The 14,496-nt window shown below is 42.2% G+C and overlaps 2 long non-coding RNA genes across 3 annotated transcripts; both read left to right on the top strand.

The window, feature by feature from the left end:
• Window positions 1-574: 574 nt before the first annotated feature.
• LOC119281266 lies at window positions 575-1,228 on the top strand. The gene is made up of 3 exons (XR_005138337.1): window positions 575-606; window positions 957-1,008; window positions 1,198-1,228. It is a non-coding gene; the product is annotated as an uncharacterized LOC119281266 (long non-coding RNA).
• A 1,083-nt stretch (window positions 1,229-2,311) lies between these two features.
• LOC119281267 lies at window positions 2,312-5,921 on the top strand. Of its 2 annotated transcripts, none has more exons than XR_005138338.1 (3): window positions 2,312-2,545; window positions 4,649-5,007; window positions 5,444-5,921. It is a non-coding gene; the product is annotated as an uncharacterized LOC119281267 (long non-coding RNA). The 2 variants fall into 2 exon arrangements; XR_005138340.1 differs by lacking the exon at window positions 5,444-5,921 and adding an exon at window positions 5,163-5,282.
• Window positions 5,922-14,496: the final 8,575 nt, after the last annotated feature.

The following is a 14,496-nucleotide window of genomic DNA, read 5'->3' on the forward strand; positions in this document are numbered from 1 at the left end:
CAAGGCTCCTGCCGGGGGCCTTGTGGTCCTCCTTGGCTGGGATCCCGCCAAGGGTCGTCATCTTCTATAGTGTGTATCTGATCTCGAATGTCTTCACAAAGATCTGCATGCCACCACGGGGATGTCTCCCGAATCCTTGCCCCATGGGGGCAGTGGACTCAAGGGTGATTCGCTCTGTAGGTGTGGGGCGAGCCGCCACGGCAAGGGCCTTGCCGGGTTTGCTAAAACCGTCCCCCAGCAAGGATCTTGCCGGGGGAGTCTGCTTCGTTCCCTTTGCTCTTCGTGGTCTTGGTCTTGGCGTCGTTCTGCTCCTTTCGAGCTTCGGCCTTACCTTGGCTCACCTCCCTTGCCTTGCTCGGTGCAGTGGTGTCCGTGGCTCGGACTGCCCGTGCACAGTTATAGGGGTACAAAAAGTGTACCCCTCTTTTTGTAGACCGACAGCAGGCCAGCAGCGAACTAGGTGCTCCGCTCTTTCTCCTTCACTTCCTTCCTCACTCATAATTTACTTTGCTAATATTTGGATTTTTGAACTTGACGTGTGCAGATCTGACATAGAAGACCACGTTCATCAGATTCGAAAGTGATCTTCTTCCAATGGCTCTAATGGTAATTAATAACCTCTTTTTGTGCTTCACCTTGTTCTTATATATGATGTACAGAGAATGTAGTTGTGTCAAGTTTGCTGACATCCCCGTGCTGCAACTGATTTGGTATATTTGGTTAATCGTAACCAGCAAAGAGGAGTCGTCACATACGTGCCTTCTATTATTTATGTGGTTGTATGAAGTGTTCCTTCAACTAATCAAGCAACCTGACATTAGTACTTTGTTTAGTTAATATCACTCTCATCAGAGAGTATGATATCATTTAGCTAGCCTCTTTTCTTTGCGGGATAGTGTAAAGGTTAGAAATGGGTAACGAAAAGAGTGTTCTCATTTTACTGCCCCTGGATTTAGGGAATATATATGCGTATATATTGATGCATCGTTGCCATGTCTGGCTCTTCAGGTGTGTGCTAGCTAGAAGTTCGGATCCGTAATCATCTTTACTTGAACTGGAAAGGTCGACTCTGTGTCTCGATTTTGTTTAGGAATATTAGCAAGTTGAGTAACCTTATTCTTTCTAAAATAGGGATATTCCTGAATGTTGTTTACTACTTCTATTATGTTGCTTATTTTTGTGGTTCCATTTGAACAGGATGTGCACTCTTGTCTCCGTTGTTATATCTATTTTGGAATCCATGGCAGCATGTTGTGCTTTGTCGACACATTCGTGCATGTGTGAGGTCGCAGATGAAGAAGCGCCGAATGATCATTATATTCTCCTCTGCTCTGATCTTCTATTGACATATGTAAGATGTACCTTATTTCCTGGTATTTCCTGAGATTCTGGACTGATTGTTTGTCAGTGATTATTATGTAAAAGTGTTTTCAGTTGCTGTTTAGTATGGATGCCTCCATGGTTGCATAGGCATCCATAGTTCTCTGAGGAGGTTAGCTATGTCATTCTGTTTTATATAGATGTCTAATTAGGTAAGCAATCACACATGGTCCTGTTACTTGTTTGTTTCTTTTGATCATCTTGATGTTGAGTTGTGGGTTTAAGCGATCTTGCTACCCAGCTGGTTATTTGAACATGAAAAGGAGTACGACTCGGCAGGAAAGTCAAACATGGGGCGGTGCAACATGGCATGGCCTCAGCAGCCAATTAGGTGTCCTCTATCTTTGCCTATTGCTTCCTCTGGAACACTGATTTTGTTTGACTTATGAAGGCACATTCATCCTACACAATCATGATTTAGAGTTAAACCGCCCTTGCACATCGGTTTGCTTTCTTACATTGATTATTGTTTTTTATGCATTATATCATTCACCTTCTCACATAATAGTCTGATAAAAAAAGAGTGAACTCACTCCTGAATTTGCACTAATTATATATATATGGCACTATTAATAATTTGTATTTGCATTCTCTGTTGAGTTTGTCGAGTTCCTTTCTCAATATGCTTAGATGCTTTTCTCAATGTGAATTGCATCCGTGATGGAAAGAAGCAAAAGTGTGATGTAGCATAATCTCCAGCATGGTAGGGCTACGTGTCGTCCAAATATTTGTTCTACAGTAGGTTAGTACAGACTCATTGGATCATATTTTTCAGAAGTATGTGAACCTTCTGCACAATGAATCATAACCCTGAATTGTTATTTCAAAAAATATCTGTGAAACCTTACATTTGTTAGTTGTCATACATATTTTATTGTTCCTGGACAATTCCGATTTTTGCTAAATATGCTAATCAGAAGTTATATTTAATCATGGCAAAAATTTCAACAGAATTAGGCCTTTCAGTACTTCACATTTGTTGAACTAATGGCCATTTTCTATTTTGTTGCTGTTTGGATTGTTCAGGTATTGGAAGTTTTGGGTTCCACGGAATTATTGGTGCTTATCTACAAAGTTGATTATGCTTATCATTCTAGATTTTCTGATTCTCAGTTGAACAGTACCGTTGATAAAGCTACACGATGGATGCTATTCATTATATAAGGTGAGCTTCTATGACTTGGTTTAACCTTTCTAGATTATGTAACTGAATAGAAGAACTTTCTGATATGTGTATTTGTAGAATTTGCTGGTGTTTGATGCGAAATATCAGTGGCCAAAATGTTGTTATGGTTAGGTCAACCTGAATATTATGTTCATCTGTCTACACCTCCTCCTGTGGTATCCAGTTGTTCGAGTACTGGTCACCTCCTCATGGTAGACGCTTACAAGTGCTCCTGCTTGTTGAAAATGCCTGAGATAAGTCACTAGCTGAGCCTAATAAAATAGTAGAGAAACTTTTTACAACAGTACAAAAATGTAGAACAAATCAAGTAGAAGAAGAGACATAACGCACAAAAACTTTTGAAAGGAATATCAGTTTCATACATTATTTGTAGTGCTAAAATAAACATATATACTTCAGGTTCAGGACTAATTTATTATAGGCAAACCTGCACACATGTGCTACTCTACCCAGGCTTAATTCGTCCTAGCAAAAGAAATCACATCATGAGCAAAAGAACAAATTCACTACTAACATTTCAAATCAAGATTTTATCCATCTAGCAGTCCCAAAATATATTTCTCTTCTCATTATTGTAGCAGCCTTTTCTATACCAGCAATGTGACACTACACTACAATAGATTTTCACAGGTCGTGGAAAAATAAATAATTTGACAATCGATAGCCTCCAGTATATAATTATAATTCTGCGTGCACTTTGGAGCTATTGGATGCCTGAATGCGTCGTGTTCCTCCATTGTGCCATGTTAAGACTTGCAGCTTGAGAGGAGGGAAATAGTTAAGCAGGTTGTATAGAGTTGCTACCATACCATTTCTTTGTGACTGCATGGTCTTACCATCAATTTTCTTAAAGTATATTAGCCTCTTGTTCTTGGAGGAATAGATTTTCCGTGGCCTCTATTTTACTTGCTGGGTGGATTACACGTTACTTCCTTGGATGTTTAAAGGTTATTATATCCTTGCTCCCCTTTTATCGGCAAGCATTCTCTCATCTTCTGGTAACTTGAGTAAGATGCAACACACTAATGCTTTCTTAGTCTGGTTTGTTCTTGCAAAAAATAATTGAAGTGTGCAGACAGGCAACATGGAAGCACTAGAGAAGTTTCATATGTACTAATAGCTGGAGTGATTTCATACCTGTAGTAACCATCTTAGAAGAAATAAGTTTTAGCTATTTCTAAAGATATTAGACCATACGATTATTCTTAAGCTAAAATGTTTGGCATGGACTAACGTGTATACGGCTGGAGTGGTTCCAGATTTGTTACAAGCTCCTTGTGTTGAGGAACATCAAAGTGGAGAAGTTTCTATTATTTTCGAAACTATTATTCAAATGCTGAAGTGTAATTTATCACATCCCTGAGACATAGGATATACACATTTTACTGTACAGTCACTAAACCTATATCACCAATGTTTACAACTGTTTCAAAAATAGAAGCAATGTGGCTCACACTGATCAATCACATGTTTTATCTCAACCGATATTTTAAATTTTGACATGCTATTTTGAAGTATATATTGGCATTATGTTGAAAAGGGACCTGAGAGGTGAAGTTTTATTATCTATCCTGGTAGAATAATCCGAAGAAGATATGTTTTACTAACCAATTTATATGCCTAAAGGTGTTGCTATTGTTATTATTTTCTTAATGGATGCGCCTAAAACTGTTTCGATGCTCTTCTACTAAGATTGACCAAATGAGTGTTCTGCTAAAGTAAAAGTCATAAGGCTGAAATAACATGGGTCAGCCTTTGTATGTCTGTTAGTGCTACAAACTATTTCAATGAAAGATCTGACAATACATAGCACATCGTATGTCCACAATCGTGATGATGGTAGGTGCAGAGTCTTGACTACTGTAGGTTTATAAGTAGCTTTCTCTGAATGCTAAATGAATGTGCCATGTAACATAAATCCACCATGTACCATGATCATTTGAATAGTCTTGCTTAAGTTTATGTTAGCTCCATATGCTAAATGAATGTTCACTTGTATTCAAATTTCAAGGAAGTGTGCTTCATGCTTCTGTTTCTGCAATATGTTTAAGAGTATATGATTTCATTTTCCTTCATTCCCAGTTATAAATTTATTGGCGTCAAAGTAGAGCTTCAGGTTTATGGTTGAGTATATCATTGTAAAGTAGTTTATGGCTCAGTATATCACTACAGGTTCCTTACACCGTCAAATTTCAATGTTTTTGTATTTTTGTCAATGGAACCATGTTCTTTGACTATAAAGTAGCAGAGATTTCTTTTCTTATCAATTCTAATCCCTTTTTGATGCATTGTAGGTTTGCTATCAAACTCTCAAAAAAGGAAAAACAACTTTACTCTGTTTTATGGATAACCTTCCTGTAGAGTACCTCGACAGAGACAAATATGCGATCACGGATATATTCGATTGATTTTCACGCAAAACTTGGAGGATATTTTTGCAGGTTCGTTGCTTGCTTTATTGTTTTCTTACTTTCTGTTCTTCAAGACAATATCTTCCTAGCACTGATCTATAAATTTTAACCCATCTTTTTGTTCCTTTTGATTATCATGGCATACTCATCCTGTCTAATCCAAGCAAGGGCCTTCATGTTTGCAGATAGTTTGATGCTCTCATGGTTAATCTTTTTCTTGGAACTATTGGCATGTAGAGGAGGCTGCATTTTATTTGCTGGTGTGTTAGGCACATAAGAAACTGGTTTTGCCTTTTTCACAAACCAAGCTAGGGCTAGCTTCTGATGTATATGGTCCCAGCTCCAGTTTTATTGTCAAAAAAATTAAGTACAATGTTAAATGTGTTGGTTCACATGCCAATTGTTCATGTTCTTCAGGCCTTGATCTTACTATCCTATCTGAATATTCCTTTTATGGCAATCACAGGTATATGTGATTGGCGGGGATGGAACAATGAGAGGAGCAGTGGTGATATTCGAAGAGTTTAAACGGTGTCGTTTGAGGATATCCATTACAGGGATCCCAAAAAACTAGGACAATGACATCAAAATCATAGACAAGGCGTTTGGGTTTCAAACTGCAGTGGAGAGTGCTCAGTAGGCAATCGATGCGACACATGTGGGGTTGTGAATATTGTGGATGGCATTGGTCTTGTCAAACTTATGGGAAGGAGCATGGGACATATTACTCTTCATGCCACCCTGAGCAGCCTGAGATGTTGACTGTTGTTTGAATCCTGAGATCGATTTCCATGTTGAAGGGAAGGGGCATGCTGTCGTTGTTGTTGCTCAAGGCGCTGGCAGGAGTTGATTCCCCGGATTGATGACCAGAAGCGAGAGCAGGATGAGTATGGCAACATGTTGTTCCTTAGCGTTGGCCTTGTTCTATAAAGTTTACATACAATTCACCTGCATGGTTAAAAAAGCTACTATACTAATGTAAATGTTGTGTTTCTTTGAAGATTACTCATTTCTTTTACCGTTGTTGTATCGAAACAATTGTGTTTTGGCCGCCTGCGCTCATTTTATAGGAGATTGAGATGTGGGACAAGCTACTACCAAATGTTTGGTTCCCATCAAACTATTTATTTGCTAATAAAATAAAGGTTCCTTTTTTAAAACACATGAAAGGACAACACTGCATAAGGGAGTTTGCCCTTTGGAAAGGTTATTGTTTGCTGTTGTGATTAAACGTAGGAAATTTATATACCTATTGTATGACAGTTGCTCAAGCTAAAGTCTTATGTAACATGTAACATCTGGACTCTGTTTGTGGTAATAATTTTCCCACTGTAAAAGGCCATGTTGCACAAGGTGGGTGTTTTGGGTTTTAATTCAGGAATGTGACACCAATTATGGGTTTGAACTCCAAATGTGTTTGAACATAATTAAGTAGAGGAAGATATCGCGGCACATCTTCGTGGTAAAGTTGTATGTCATATACCTTGCGCCATTTGGCTCTATGCATGCTACCCTGATTGCTAAAACCTACTTCTACTAGCAAAGTCAAATATTTTCAAAACACTTTGGGTTTGACATGGTGTTTGCGCTTGCTCAAACATAAAGATATTGAAAAAATGCAAATATTTTCAACGAGCGTGTGGTATCAAATTGGACTCTGCGCCATTTGGCTCAGAGGTGAATTAAAATGTGTGTACATCTCATTATAGACAATACTCTTCATTTCTTTTTTTATTAAAGGGGTAAATTTGGTCATCATATGTCCTTGCCCACAACTAAACCAACTAAAACATGAATTTCGCTTTCAACGCGCATATGGATTCAATAGATTTGTGCGTCATACGTCCTTGCAAAATGTTAACCATTTTCATCGACAACATGGTTTTAGCGGGTCTCTGCTGAATGGAAAGTAAATCCTTGCATGCAGACAAATCCGAAATCAAAAGAGGTAAGAAATTGCTTTGGTCGGCGGCTGAGGAAACGCCTCTGTCACCCAGCTGAGGAACCGAGAAAGAAAGAAGGAGATAGAGAGTCTCCGCTGGATCCGCCCCCTCCGCTTCATATTCAGCTCCTCACGGGCCACAGGCATCGCTCTGTGTGGGCTGAGCTAAATATCTCTATATATGCACAACAAAGACATGTTTTTTACTTAGGTTTCTTATCTTTTTCCCTCTTTTTTTGCAGGAAAAAGATGCACGGCCAGGTTTCTCATGATGATAACCATGTTTTCAAACTAGGCTTGTTCATGTCACACAAATATTTTCTTTTTCCAAACCCATTGCTAAAAAATACAACCATGCCAACTTTACTCTCTCATCATAGTGGCCATATTTTCAAACTGAACATATTCATATTATGCAAAGTTTCCCTTTTTCTAGACTATTATTTAACAACATAATAAACATGTTTAAAAAATAGCATGATTTAGTTGAAGGTTCTTGCAACATGAAATAATTTTCATCGACAGCATGTCTTCAGCAGGTCTCTGCACCATTTGGCGCAACGGGTCAACTAGTATATTAAAAATTAGGAAAATAAGAAACAATCAGGAAGGCACCCGAGGAGGGCACAAGACACCAGGGCGTGCTTGTACCTACCTCGGGAACCTTCCGGACTCCGTTTTTATCCCGTTTGCTTATTTCTCAAGATAAAAAAATCTTTATATACCCCCAGACGTATTGACCACCGTATTACGGAGAAATCTTCTGTTCTTCTTTCTTGTTGTTTTTCTGGTAGATCAGAAAATATGTCATCTCAAGATTCGGAAGAGGATTGCCCAGTTTCTTATCAGCCATTGGATAAAAAGATCTTCAAGGACACCTATCCCTATATATGGTTCACCAATGAGGAAGATGAAGATGAACCAGACTCTCCTTGTTTCAAGCAGGAAAGCAAGGAGGAATTATGCAAGAGGATAATAAAGCTTGATATGGAGAACGAGGAGTTGATGATACATAATTTTACTCTCTGACACAAGCTGGAGAAAAAGGATAAGACTACTGCCTCATCACCACCACCACCATCTTCATCACCAAAGGAGACTTGAGTTCCTGGTATGGACACTCCCCTTGGCTTGTGCCAAGCTTGGGGGAGGTGTCCTGGTATCGTATCACCACCACTATCTTTGCCTTTATCTATTTTAGTTCGAACCTTAGTTATTTTTTGATTTAGTTGAATACAAGTTTAGTTTAATCCTTTCTTTTTGAGTGCTTGCTTAGTGATCTTTTGATGTAATCGTGTGTGAGATATATAATAAAGAGTAGTTTGAGTTTTGTTTCTTTACTTTCATGTTCTAATAAAAATAAAGGAAATAAATGAAAAATATCATATGCTAATCTTATGGTAAGTAATGAAATCACATAAGGAAAAGTATAAGTAGTAAAATTTATTGGAGATTGACAAACATAGCATTGGTCAATGATGCAATTCATGAAAGAAATAATAAGGGAAGAGAAGATTCACATGCAAATACACTATCTTGGACATCTTTTATGATTGGGAGCCCCCATCAAAATATTATATGCCAAAATTGTTGATGTTGGACAAGGAAGACAACGTAATGATTTATGCTTGTTCATATTCACATAGAAGTTATATTGTCATAGATCCTTTAACATGTGGTGCTTGCTCAATATCTTTGCTAGCAAAAAATTCCACACTCAGTAGAGATACTACTTATGCATCCAAAACCCTTAAACCCAAATCTTGTTTTGAGAGTCCACCATACCTACCTATGGATTGAGTAAGATCCTTCAAGTAAGTTGTCATCGGTGCAATAAGGCAATAAAAATTGCTTCTAAATGTGTTAGATCATTTAGTGTAAGAGAAAATTGAGCGTTGTACAAACTTGTGATGGCAAAATAATAAAATCAACAGACTGCATAATAAAGGTTGCTATCATAAGGGGCAATATAGCGTCTCGTTCTTTTGCACTAAGAGATCAAGCATACAACCAAAAAGTGCATGGCAACCTCTGCTTCCCTCTCCGAAGGGAATATCTTTTACTTTTATGTATTTAGTTTTATGCAAGAGTCAAGGTATTTCTCCCGATTCCATTTATTTTCTCTTTTTGTAAGCACCATGTGGTGAGGAAAGATCTAGGCACATATATCCAGTTGGATATGAGTGGGCATGAGTTATTATTGTTGACATCGCCCTTGAGGTGAATACATTGGGAGGCGAAACTATAAGCCCCTATCTTTCTATGTGTCCGGTTGAAACTCTTTGCTCATGTGTATGTGGTGAGTGTTAGCAATCATGGAAGACTATATGATGGTTGAGTATGTGGACCTGCCAAAAGGCTCTGATACGTGACCCTTCTTGAAAATATGATGAATTGTAGTTGCAAAGTTGACTCAGAACATAGTTTGTTCGTTTTCAATAGAGTTTATGCTTTATACTTCAATGTTGTGATGAATTGTTACTTGCTCATGAGAAGTTATATGATAAAAGTTATGTGATAAAGTTTTATGATAAAAGTTATTTGATACAATTTCATATTAGGATTCGTTTTGGCTAGAGCACCCAAATCCGCTATATATTTGACATGGGTTTGCCGTAATGCTGGAACTATGGCGAATGCATCTATCGTCATTGATGCATAAATAAATATACCAATTAGTAGTGATTGAATTCCTTCTATGGTTCCACATGAGAAACCAGTACGAATATAACCTACATGTCCAATCGAACTATGAGCTAGAGGTCTTTTGACTTTCGTTTGGGCCATGGCGGCCAGTGCTCCTAAGATCATAGAAGCAATGCTGCAGAAAAAGAAGATTTGTTGTAATGTACCCCCATAGAAAGTTCTATAACAAAGTTTGTTGTTGTTATAATAATATACATGATGCTTCTATGTCTATATTTTGTTTTTATCGACACCTCTGTCTCTCTCTCTCTCTCTCTCTAAGCATGTGGACATGTTTTTTGATTTTGGTTTTTGCTTGAGGACAGGCAAGGTCTAAGCTTGGGGGAGTTGATATGTCCATTTTCCATCATGTTTTCCTACTGTTATTTATAATGTTTTTATGCATAATAATGCTTTATGGAGTAATTCTAATGCCTTTTCTCTCATAATATGCAAGGTTTACACAAGGAGGGAGAATACCGGCAGCTCGAATTCTGGACCTGAAAAAGCTACGTCAAAGTTACCTATTCTGCACATCTCCAAATGAGCTGAAACTTCACGGAGATTTCTATGGAATATTTAAGAATTATTGGAGCAAATAACTACCAGAAGGGGCCCACTAGGTGGGCACAACCCACCTGGGGGCGCCAGTGCCCCCGGGCGCGCCCTGGTGGGTTGTGCCTTCCTCGGCCTACCTCTGGTACCCATCTTCTGGTATATAGGTCATTTTGACCTAGAAAAAATCAGGAGAGGACTTTTGGGATGCAGCGCCGCCGTCTCGAGGCGGAACCTGGGCAGGAGTACTTTTGCCCTCCGGCGGAGCGATTCCGTTGGGGGAACTTCCACCCTGTAGGGGGGAATCATCATCATCATCATCACCAACAAATCTCCCATCTTTGGGAGGGAAATATCCATCAACATCTTCAACAACACCATCTCCTCTCAAACCCTAGTTCATCTCTTGTGTTCAATCTTTGTATCGGAACCTTAGATTGGTACTTGTGTGTGACTAGTAATGTTGATTACATCTTGTAGTTGATTACTGTATGGTTTATTTGGTGGAAGATTATATGTTCAGATCCATTATGCTATTTAATACCCCTCTGATCTTGAGCATGATTATCATTCGTGAGTAGTTACTTTTGTTCTTGAGGTCACGGGAGAAATCTTGTTGCAAGTAATCATGTGAACTTGATATGTGTACGATATTTTGATGATATGTATGTTGTGATTCCCTTAGTGGTGTCATGTGAACGTCAACTACATGGCACTTCACCTTATTAGGGCCTAACGGAATGCACTGTGGATTAGTTATTAGATGATGGGTTGCTAGAGTGACAGAAGCTTAAACTCTAGTTTATGCGCTACTTCGTAAAGGACTGATTTGGATCCAAAAGTTTAATGCTATGGTTAGATTTTATCTGAATACTTTTTTCGTAGTTGTGGATGCTTGCAAGGGGGTTAATCATAAGTAGAAGGTTTGTTCAAGTAAGAACAACACCTAAGCACCGGTCCACCCACGTATCAAATTATCAAAGTAGCGAACACGAATCAAACCAACATGGTGAAAGTGACTAGATGAAATTCTCGTGTACCCTCAAGAATATTTTGCTTACCATGTCGAGGGGATGAACCCCAGGCAGGCAACAGAACCCGGATCTATTTCAAAAATAGCGGGGCCTGCATCGCCCCGCAAACCGGCGTGCGCCAGGCCGGGTCGCTCGACCCGGCAAGGCGCGTAACCCGGCCAAGACCCTCGACTCGGCAAGGTACGTCGACCCGGCCGCAGCGGCTGGCGCAAGGCAACTCAGCCCGGCGCAACCTTGGCTTCCCCAGCAAGCCAACCCACCCATGGCGTCCACGGCAACCCAGCCACGGGTCAGCTCCTGTCCCATCCAGGCCATAAGATGGGACGAGACCTCAATCACCGATGACCAAGACTACAGTGCCCCCGCCCATGCCCGTGGTCAGCCGGAGCGTGGCAATAGTGCCCCTTACCTACCCGCTGACCAGGGCTGGCACGGCAATAGTGTTCCTGTCCTCACCACTGACGACAGCAAGCGGCAGCCTGACGGAGAACACTATGCGCGTCTCGACTCGGCCATGCCATGACGATCGACAAGACGGCGCACAGTCCCCCTAGGCACGCGAGGCCCGCACCTAGGGGAACCCGGCGAACCACAAGCTCCCAAGCGGGACCCAGCCCGGTACCCCGGACACCAACAATATGGACCCACCGACTCGGCACATTACCATTGTAACCCTGGGTGGGTTGATCTATAAAACCCCCCAGGAGTCCACACCTACGAGGGCATGATATGTGTGATCCCCGGCATGCAAAGCCATACGAGATAAAGCAAGCAAGATAGGACTAGCCACAACATAGCAACACCAGAGAGAAGGAGCAGCCGAAGCCTTGGCCAGCCTCCTTCCCCCTCCATACAACTCCAGGAGCGACATTGTACTATCAACCATCCAACTAAACTCGGCAGGACTAGGGGTGTTATCTCTCCGGAGAGCCCCGAACCTGGGTGTGTCCGGCGTCCCGCGCCCGTGCATATCAACCTCGCCTCCGAAGCCCACCAGCGCCCTCGAGCCTCCTCCTCTCTTTAGTCATCCCTTGGCATCTGCCGTGCGCCCACCACGACAGTTGGCGCCCACCGTGGGGCAGCTCGAGGAGCTGGCCGGAAGCATCCTTCGGACGGGGCCCCTCTCCTACTCCGACAAGTCCGTTGTCATAGCCCTAGAATACTGTTTGTAAATAGTTGCATCTTCATCCAGGCATCATATTTAAATTTCTGAAACATGAGTTGAGGATTGTTGGAAGCCTCAAAACCCTAAATAAAAGCAGGGCAAAAGAACCCTGGAAAATGCATTCAATGATTCCAAAATGGCCTTAACTAATGTTGGTTATATTTTGGCCAGGGTTTTACACCAAACCAAAAATAATGAACATTTTTGAGGAATATTTTGAGCATTGAATTTAAATCATATTCTATTTGAATTTGGAATTATATTCATAATATATGATGAATATATTTTCAAATGACCTGAGATATTTTTTGTATTTGTGAAAAAGTCCATTAAGTGACTTAAAATATCTAGGGGAGTTTTGGCACTGTTTTCAAATTGTTTGAATTTGAATCCAGTGTCAACTAAATAAGAAAAACAAAACAGAACAGAAATAAATAGAAAGAGAGAGGAAACCTACCTGGGCCACTTACCCGCAGCCTACCTGGCGCCACCAACCGGCCCAGCCGGCCCAGCCCATCTCCACCCCCTCCCCTGTCGTCTTCCTCCCTCGCCAGAAGGACAGAGGCGAGGCGTGGCGCGCGCCCGAGAGGCCTCGGCCACCTCCTGCTTCCTCCTCGACGCCCGGAGACGCCACGCACCTCCCTGCCTCTCTTCCTCACTCTTCCGCGTCCTCATCCCCTCCCTCTGGACCGCTCCCCCTCCTCTGGCTCTCTCTTTCCCTCTCTCCCCTGTGATCCCCGAGCGCAGCCGTCGCCGCCGTTCGCTATAGCCGCAGCCACCAGCCCTCCCTCGCCCCTCCGCCAGTTCCATAAGCTCCGCCGCGTCGTCCTCGACCTCCTCGCTGAGCTACGCAACGCCGGACGCCCTGAAGCCTTGCCAGTGCCGCCGTTTCCGACCTCGGCCGCCGGAGATCCCCCTCGATGCTTCGCTCGCTCCGGTGCCTCCCCGAGCTCGCCGAGGCCACCGCTGCACCCGCTGTGAGCTCCTGTGTTGTTTCCCCCCTCTTCCCTGGCCCGATTTCTTCCTCTAACACCGATGTCGTCGCGGCCGAGAGCTTCTCGCCGCCGGCCATGGCGCAGCCGTGGCCATAGCCGCGCATGCCCACGACGGAGTGCTCCACCGTGCTCATAAAGCCCCCAGGAGCCCAACACACCAACCAGCTCCCCCTCCCGTGCACCGAAACGCCAAACCTGCGGGTGCCCGAACTCCGGCCACCGCGGAAGTGCTCGTCGCCGTCGACTCAGGCCATCCCAACTGTTGTCGCTGCTACCAGTAGATGCGCAAGAACGCCAGCAAGCCGTAGCAACAAACCGCGCTCAAAATGGAGCCCCGTAGCGTTTTTCCGAAACGCTCCGCCGTCGTTTTGGTCGCCGCCGGCGTAACTCCGGCGAGGGTGACGTGGCAGATTAATTCGGGCTAATGACGCACTTAGTCAACACCTAGTGACACTGACAGCAGGGCCCCACCCCTGGTCAAACCTCAGTTAGCGCTGGGTTTGACCGGGATTAGCTCCTGTGTCACTGACGTGTGGCCCCCACACGTCAGGTTTGACCTGGGGCGCCCAGTTGACCCTGCTGACGTCACCGTGACGTGGTGCTGACGCCATAATCATTTCTGGATTTAATATTATTCAGGAAATTCCAGAAAATGCCTAAAACTTCTAAAATTCATAGAAATTCAACCGTAACTCCAAATGAGATAAATTATATATGAAAAATTATCAGAAAAATTCAAGGAATCCATCTGTACCACTTTCATGCATGTTAGAACAACTTATAGCTGCTGTTTAGCACAAATCAATTAAATGGCATTTGTATAATCACATATGGAGTTTGAATTTGAATCTTGTATTCAAACCAACTTCATTTAATCTGTTGCTAGTTGCATTAGCTCAAAACACATTCATTTTGCCATGTCATGATCATGCATCATATTGTGCATTGCATTGATTGTGTTCCCTTCTGTGTTGCCGGTATTTGTCCCCTCTCGATAGACGTGATACCGATGATGTGATCGTTGACACTGATGAAGACTCAATGTTATCTTCAGAAGTGCCAGGCAAGCAAAACCCCTTGTTCATTCCGATAAAATCCCACTCTCTCGCTCCTGCTCTCTTTTACTGCATTAGGACAACATCG

The sequence above is a fragment of the Triticum dicoccoides genome, chromosome 3B, assembly GCF_002162155.2.
Source record: "Triticum dicoccoides isolate Atlit2015 ecotype Zavitan chromosome 3B, WEW_v2.0, whole genome shotgun sequence".
Lineage (NCBI taxonomy): Eukaryota > Viridiplantae > Streptophyta > Magnoliopsida > Poales > Poaceae > Triticum > Triticum dicoccoides.